The sequence below is a fragment of the Alligator mississippiensis genome, chromosome 5, assembly GCF_030867095.1.
Source record: "Alligator mississippiensis isolate rAllMis1 chromosome 5, rAllMis1, whole genome shotgun sequence".
Taxonomy (NCBI): Eukaryota; Metazoa; Chordata; order Crocodylia; family Alligatoridae; genus Alligator; species Alligator mississippiensis.
The window spans coordinates 219876880-219883247 of record NC_081828.1 but is presented as its reverse complement, the minus strand read 5'-3'; the positions used below and the strand labels follow the sequence as shown (position 1 = coordinate 219883247).

The 6368-nt window shown below is 58.2% G+C and overlaps 1 non-coding gene across 1 annotated transcript; it reads left to right on the top strand.

Moving 5' to 3' along the window:
- Positions 1–5172: 5172 nt before the first annotated feature.
- Positions 5173–5336, top strand: LOC132251078 (U1 spliceosomal RNA). Its single transcript, XR_009462881.1, has one exon. It is a non-coding gene; the product is annotated as a U1 spliceosomal RNA (small nuclear RNA).
- Positions 5337–6368: the final 1032 nt, after the last annotated feature.

Genomic DNA, 6368 nt, shown 5'->3' with positions numbered 1-6368 from the left:
TGCAGTGCAGGCTCAAGCCAAACGGGCCTGGTCCCCTTTGTTTCGTAACCGCGTGGCTGAGAAGAAAGGTCCGTGCGGCAGACAAGTAGCCCTTTTGTGTTGTGTGTTGAGGCCCGGGTGCAGGACAGGCCCGAGTCCCCCTTTCTTGTTTCCAGCTGTCGTGTCTCAGCACAGCTGTGTTGCCGAGCCCTGCTGTACATTTGCAGGGGAGCTCGTCCCGGGGTAAATAGGGTGGTGGGTTGCTTATGAAGCCCTGGTGTAGCTGATATCCTAGCATCAGAGGCATTGTAGATGGTCGCGGGGGCAGCCTGCCTCAGAGCAAGGAAAACAGCTTCGTCCTTCAACAGGCAGATGAGGTTATTTTGGTAACTGCTATATTTTATTAGACCAACTGAGCCCTTCTTGAGTTTGTCTTCTTTCTTCTTCACGACTGGGCGGTGAATATCAAGGGGTCTAGGCTGTACAGGAGGGACAGGACAGGGAGGAGAGGTGGGGTGTGGCGCTCGGCGTCAAGGAGCAATACACATCCTCAGCTAGCAGCACGGGGTCAGAGGAGGGGCAGGCTGAAGTGCTCTGGGTTAGAGTCCAAGAAGGCCGAGGGGAAAGGGGCTTAACGGTGGGGGTCTACTGCAGAGCACCCATCCAGGGGGAAGAGCTGGATGGGGATTTCTTAAGTCAGCTCGCGGAGGTAGTTAGGTCAAAGGATGTGGTCATCGTGGGTGACCTGACCTTTCCAGACAGCTGCTGGGAGGAGCAGTCAGCCAGGTCTGACCGCTCACGCAGGTTCATAGCCGAGATACAGGACCTCCATCTAACCCAGGAGGTGCACAGCCCCACCAGGGGAGATGCCTTGTTGGACCTGGTCCTGGCTATGGGAGATGACCTGGTGAGGGGTCTGCCGGTGCTCGACCACCTGGGCGACAGCGATCATTGCCTGCTGGGATTCACCATCCAGCGCAGGGTGGCAAAGGCCTGCGGCAAGGCAGCAGGCCTGGGCTTCAGGAGGGCGGACTTCAGTGAGGTAAGGAGACTAGTCGGGGAGGCACTGAGGTCCCGGAGGGGAGGGGAGTCGGGTGTCCAAGAAGAGTGGTCGTTCCTGAAGGAGACGATCCTCCAAGCCCAAAGGGAGGTAATCCCAACAGGGATCAAAGGGGGCAAGAGGGCGCCAAAGCCCCCGTGGCTCACCAAGAGCATACGGGAATGTCTCCTAGCTAAAAGGGAGGCGTACACCCGACAGAAGGGAGGGGCCATGTGATGTCGGAGGTCTTATGGCTAGTGCCTCCCGTCGGTTAGGTAGCCCCTCCCCTCGTCCCGCCTGCCACGACTTTGCTGGTATATTCTTGTGAGAGGGTTCCAGTGGAGTTCTTATTAGAGGGGTTCCCCAACACGGGTGTACTCACAGCTGTTGCCCATGATGTTCCACGGGGCTCCGCCTCCCCTACACCCCGTCCACTCGCCGACCGATCACGCGCTGGTGGGATGGTTGGTGACCTTCAGTCCTCTGCGGACTTTCCCGCCTTCGGCTTCACCAATGCGGTGACTGGGACTTAGCTGTACAGCTCTGCCAGCCCATCCTCTTGTCTGTCTGACTCTTCTGATATCGCTTAGCATCCTTCCTTCCTAACTTGCCTAGAAATAATCTTCCCCTTGGGTAGGGCTGCTCCCAGAGCTGCCTTCCCTTATGCAGTGGATTCCAGGGGATTCTGCACCTGTCCCCGGCGCTATTTCTCCTAGGGGCAGTGCTGGCAAATGCAGCATGCCCTGTCGTTTCCCTTGCTTTCCTCCTCTCAAGGGGAGTACTGGCCTCTCCCTGCTCGCTATCCGTTGCAAGGCAGGAGGTTTCCCCTTGCTTTCTTCAGCTCATGGTTTAGAGGCTTCTCCTGCCTCTTGTGCTGGTGGGGCACAGCCGAGCTGGTGCCTTTCCCCAGCAGGAGCCTCAGCACGCCAGACGTGCTATCTGCGTGCTCTCTCTCTCTGTCTCTCTCTGGCTCCCTCTCCCCTCGGGTGCTGCTGGGGATTTTAAACTTTCCCTCAGCGGCCATATTGGCCACCACAATTGGCCCAGCTGTTTCCCTTACTGGGAACAGCTACTTAAATAGCCGGCGTAATGCCGGCTCACGCGGCTGTAGCTGTGGCAGGAGCTGCCGCCACGGTCTCGGCTCCAGCACCGCTGGGTCTCCCGGAGATTAGTTACCCACTCCGGGTTTCTGTTCCAGGTATTTGTCTGCCCCGCAGCCTCTCCTCACCTCTCCATGTGCCTGTGACGCCAGCGGGCCACCGTCACAGGCCATGCCCAGGGTGGACTACACCTCGGGTGCTTGGAGCTGCAGGGGGGCCTGTAGGTCAGGAAGGCCGAGGCGGAGATGGGACTGGGACTAGCTACCTGGATGAAGGAGAACAAGAAGTCCTTTTTTAAATACATAGGGGGTAAAAAGAACCTACCAGGTAATGTGGGGCCTCTGTAGGACACGCTAGGAAATCTGGTCATTGCACCAGACAACAAGGCTAACCTATTTAACAATTTCTCAATTTTCCTGAGCAGGGACCAGGTCACACCCCCACCACCGGGACCCCCTCAGGCCCCAGGGGAGGCGCACCCAGGCCTAGGGTCAGCGAGGATCTAGTCAGGGAACTTCTGGAGGGACTGGACATATTTAAATCAGCTGGTCCTGATGATCTCCACCCCTGAGTGCTGAGGGAATTAGCAGAGGTCATTGCGGGACCCCTGGCACGGCTTTATGAGCACTCATGGTGCTCTGGTGTGGTGCCAGAGGACTGGAAAAGGGCCAATGTGGTCCCCATCTTCAAAAAAGGGGGGAAGGAGGACCCAGGAAACTATAGGCGTTAGTCTTCCCTCGTCCTGAGTAAGCTTTTTGAGAGAGTTGTCCTGGCGTATGTCCACGAGGGGCCGGCAGGGCAGATCATGCTTAGGGGCAACCAACATGGGTTCATTCGAGGCAGGTGCTGTCAGACCAACCTGGTGGCCTTCTACGACCAGGTCACAACATCCTTAGATGCAGGGGTAGCAGTGGATGCAATCTTTCTGGACTTTAGGAAGGCCTTCAACACTGTGTCTTGCCCCAGTCTCCTTAAAAAACTAGGGGACTGTGGCGTCGACACCTACACAGTGAGATAGGTCGCTAACTGGCTGGAGGGCCGCACCCAGATAGTGGTGGTGGACGGGTCATTTTTGACCTGGAGGGATGTGGGCAGTGGGGTCCCCCAGGGCTCGGTCCTCGGGCCTGCGCTGTTCAATATCTTCATCAGTGACTTGGATGAGGGTGTAAAAAGTACCCTGTTCAAATTTGCAGATGACACTAAGATGTGGGGGGATGTGGGCACGCTAGAAGGGAGGAATAGGCTGCAATTGGACCTAGACAGGTCACAAGGGTGGGCGGATGAGAACAGGATGGGTTTCAACACTCCAAGTGCAAGGTGCTGCACCTGGGGGGGAAGACCCAGCATTAGACCTACAGGCTGGGGAACTCCGTTCTCGTCAGTGCAGAGGCAGAAAAGGATCTTGGAGTCATTATTGATTTGAAAATGAGCATGGGCCGACAGTGTGGGGCCATGGTCAGGAAGGCCAACTGCACCTTGTCATGCATCCACAGATGCATCTCGAGCAGGTCCAAGGAGGTGATCCTCCCCCTCTACGTGACACTGGTCAGGCCACAGCTGGAGTACTGTGTCCAGTTCTGGGCTCCGCACTTCAGGAGGGATGTGGACAGCATGGAGAGGGTCCAGAGGAGGCCACCTGCATGATCCAGGGACAGCAGGGCAGGCCCTACGAGGAGAGGCGACGGGACCTGAACCTGTTCAGCCTCCACAAGAGAAGGCTGAGGGGGGATCTAGTGACCTGTTACAAACTAGTCAGGGAGACCAGCAGGCACTGGGGGAGTCCCTGTTCCCCCGAGCACTGCCAGGAGTGACTAGAAATAGCGGTCACAAGCTGGCAGAGGGTAGATTCAGACTAGATATCAGGAGGCGCGACTTCACTGTCAGGGCAGCTAGGATCTGGAACCAACTTCCAAGAGAAGTGGTGCTGGCTCCTACCTGGGGGTCTTTATGAGAGGCTGGATGAACACGTTACCGGGGTCGTTTGACCCCAGCGCTCTTTCCTGATCTGCTCAGGTCCCTTTCGACCCGACCAACTATGAAACTATGTCGTGAAGTTTCCATTTCAAATGAAAAAATTTGGTATCTTCCATGTTTCAGGGGTGTTGGTTGTAGCCGTGTTGGCCCAAGGATACAGGCAGACCAGGGTAGTGGGGGAAATGTGATGTCTTTTTAGACCAGCTGAAGTGTCTTGATCTTAGCCCATGAATGAATCCCAAAGCACGGCTGCGTTCAGAAGTGATGCTGGGCACGGTGGGGGATGCTTTGACCCTGGAAAAGTGGAGACCCCCTGAGCTGGACTCAGGATAAAGTCCTGTGAAACTACGTGCCGTCAAATGCAGGATGTCTGAGTCTCGTGGTGATGTGTCAGAGCGCTGCTAAGTTCAGAAAAGTGCTGGAGGATGCGCGGGACATAACATGGTGGAGACTCGCTGATCCGAACCGGTGGCTCACATGGAGTGGAGCCACTTGCTGCTGAGACACCAGGGCCGAGATCCTCGCAGCAGCCCCTTCCTCCGCCAAGGCACAGAGACTCCCACCCGGGCTCAGGGCAGCATTGCTGCACGGGGCGCCTGGGCAGCCCGGTTCGGGCAGCATCCGGGATGCTTTGCTCCCCACCCCCACCTACCCAGGAGAGTCTGCACCCGGGGCTGCTGCCCTGGCCCCCTGCTGTGCTGGGGCTGAGCCCCCTCCCGGGGGGCAGTGCAGGACTAGGGCCCAACAGGAAGCTTCCCACAGCCCTGGCCTGGGGAGAGCCTGGGGGACACCCACGGCTGGACTTGGGTGGGCAGGGCGATGCTGATGATGCAGGCAGAGGGGGCGGTCATATGCAGATCTGGAAGGGAAGGGGAGGGCGCACAGGGCCTTTTGGGAACAGGGCACTGAGCACTGTTTTGGGGGGCCTGGCACAGGGTGGGGGGCGTAGGGGAGGTGGAGGGAGGAGCCCTGCGCGGTGGGGAAGGAGCAGGCCTCAGTGTGGGCAGGGTTGCATGCACTTGCCCACACTTGTGCGTGGGTTGGCCGGGGGGTGGTGCTGGGGCTCGGCCTGGATCAAGCATACTTACCTGGCAGGGGAGACACCATGATCACTCAGGTGGTTTTCCCAGGGTGAGGCTCGCCCCTTGCACTCCGGGCGTGCTGACCCCTGCGATTTCCCCAAATGCGGGAAACTCGACTGCATAATTTGTGGTAGTGGGGGACTGCGTTCGCGCTCTCCCCTGGTAATACTGTGCAAAGACAGACTGGAGAGGGGCTGGGAGCTGTAGCTGGGGTTGCACCCCAGTCCCAGAGCACCCCAGGGGCTCTGTACCTGAAGAGGGAAAACTGTTAGAGAAGGAGCACTAGCAGTTACTAAGGAGTGCAGCTGTGGGTTGCTGGGGCAACCAGGGAAGGTCAGCTGACCAGGGGGGCAGAGCCTGGCCCTTATAAAGCTCAAGGAGCTGAGACCAGGGGCAGTCCCTGCCAGCAGCCAGAGAGGCAGGAGCTCCCTAAGGCAGGAGGTGAGGAAAAGCCTGACTGCAGCGACAGCTTATGGCAGCTCTCAGAGGCTTGAGCTACATTGTTTTAGCCAGGCGGCTTCCAGTTATGTTACAGCCCAGGCGCTTGTGTTTTTGTTGTTGTTTAAACCGGTGGTTTGGGTGAGGCTGTTAGGGGTTGGAGGAGGCCCCATAGGAGACCCACAGTAGCATGGGGATCCAGGCGCCAGTAGGGGCGCGGCATACGGGGTGTATAGACCCCAGCCTTAGAGAGGGCACGGTGAGCCCGAGAGAGGGGTGTTTGAAGAACCCCAGTGTGGGCGTGGCGAGCCCCAGAGAAGGGGGGGGCAGCACTTTTAAGGAGTCCAGATGGACACGGTGAGCCTCAGACAGGGGTCAGCATTTTGCGAGGCCCAGGTGTGGGCATGGCGAGTCCCAGAGGGGGGGTCGTGTGATTGAGAAGCCCAAGTGTGGGCGTAGAGATGCCCAAAAGGGGGGATGACATTGAGAAGCCCAAATTGGGCACGGCGAGCCCAGGTAGGGGGCAGTAGTGTCGCGAAGCCCAAGTTTGGGCACTGGGAGCCCCCGATAAGGGGCCGCATTGTAGGGAGGCCCAAGTTGGGCCCCAGAAAGCCCAGGAGGGGGCAGCAAAGGATAGCGACAACGGTGATTACATCTGCGAGGCTTGGGCTGCGGTATTGGGGAGGATAGGAGCCACAGATAGCGCCCCCTGACAGCGGGGCAGTACAATGGCAGCCTCCCGCTAATTAACATCAA